Source organism: Galeopterus variegatus, unplaced genomic scaffold, assembly GCF_000696425.1.
Source record: "Galeopterus variegatus unplaced genomic scaffold, G_variegatus-3.0.2 Scaffold2373, whole genome shotgun sequence".
Classification (NCBI taxonomy): domain Eukaryota; kingdom Metazoa; phylum Chordata; class Mammalia; order Dermoptera; family Cynocephalidae; genus Galeopterus; species Galeopterus variegatus.
In genome coordinates, this window is record NW_007728484.1 from 296,430 (window position 1) to 298,169 (window position 1,740).

General features: G+C 37.1%; 1 protein-coding gene across 1 annotated transcript in view; it reads left to right on the forward strand.

Moving 5' to 3' along the window:
• The window catches only part of LOC103597637 (sodium-coupled monocarboxylate transporter 1-like), a gene marked incomplete at its 3' end in the record, with an annotated part of 28,799 nt that overhangs the window by 25,288 nt on the left and 1,771 nt on the right, over positions 1-1,740 (forward strand). The gene's annotated exons all lie outside the window — the stretch shown is intronic.

Consider the following 1,740-nt stretch of genomic DNA (forward strand, 5'->3'; position numbering starts at 1 on the left):
GCATCTAAAATTAAAATGTTGAATTACCTGGGAAAAGTCTTAAGCCAAGTGTTAAACAGAAATAGCTCTAGGCTTGAAGTAGAAAAGCAAACACAGTTAAAAAACAAACAAACAAACACAGACCATGGTACTGCAGAACATTTTGTGGGTCTTGTTAGATCGCTGATTTATAAACAATTTATCTTCCAGTTTTTAAATGATGGAGAACTGGCTCTAATAAGTGATTGTTGAGTACCAACTACGTGATGAGATTCTGGGCCAAGATCTTTGCATGTTTTATCTCATTTAATGGTCACAACCCCGTAATCCTAATTCTATAGATAAGGAAATGAATCTCAGAGAGGTTATCTAACTTGCCCAAGATCACTAATAAATAACTACAAGCACTTATCAGGTACTTACCATGGGCCAGACACTATCATAAGTGCTTTATAAATTTTAACTTTTAATCTTCATAGCTACCCTCTAAGGTAGGTACTATGATTATCTTCTTTCAAAGATGAGGGAATTGAGGCACAGAGAAGTTAACTAAGTAACTAGCTATTAATCCTGGAGTCAGGATTCAAACCCAGGCAAGCTGCCACCAGAGTCCTAACTCTATGCCACATATTGTCTTTCAGAAAGTATAGCTAGATTCAGACCCGGCCTCCAAAGCCCAAGTTCTCGCCAAGATTATTTTCTAAGACTTGCTTGTAGATTAAGCACTCAGGGGACTCATTAGAATGAAGATAGGCTGAATTTTATGTTGCTGCAGATGCATTATATACTCCCAAGAAAATGCAACGTTGTGTGATTACAAGATGAGAACATACGTGAGCTGTGTTATCTCAGCTTTGTCTTAACCTGTGCTCTCCTTTTGATAGACACTCCCTCCTTGTTCTCAGACAATCCAAGAATCACATTTACTATGAAGATGGAGGCCCTCTTCTGTTAATCCCTCTCATCAAGAATATTTTGTGATTTTTGTCAATCTTTATTGTCTGTAGTTTGTATCGTGAAGACAACAGGAATTTAAAAAAATGTTTCTGATAAATGTTCGTCTAACCCTGGGCAAAAAAAAAAAAAAATCCCTACAACGTCCTACCTTTGAGACTCCGTGTCATAGAATACATTCAAGGGTGTCTTGCTTGCACACATTCAGGGAGCATGAGCTAAGGTTTCCCCTAACTGCATGTTTCCAGTACTGTTCGTTAGTTAATGAGTTAATTCAAACAACATTTCGCTGGGGATACAACACAAACAAGACACAGTCCGTAGAAGATTATATCAAAACCTTATCTTGAGAGCAGAGATATGTTTCTACTACACTCTGCCGATGCTCATCCTGAGGAAGCAGGCTGGTGCCTACCTGTAGTTTTACTAATTTCCTGTCTATCAATCTTATCTTTGATTCTACCTATACCTAAGGGAGCCATTCAGATATGAAATAATTGCACCAAAGATTTATGAAAAAGTTGATGATAGGGTAGAAGATTTTGGACCTTGTTATAACACTACTGCTGGAAACTTTACTTTTGCTTATTTGTGGAATATTGTTTAAACTTTTAAGATATCTTGGGAAAATTAGGTCTTGGTTTCATATATAGAGAATAAAGAATTACAGGTTGAGCATCCCTAATCCAAAATCTGAAATCTGAAATCCTCCAACATCTGAAACTTTTTAAATGCCAACAAGACACCACAAGTGGCAAATTACATGCCTGTCCTCATATAAGGGGCCATGTGTTTCATTCACAAAAT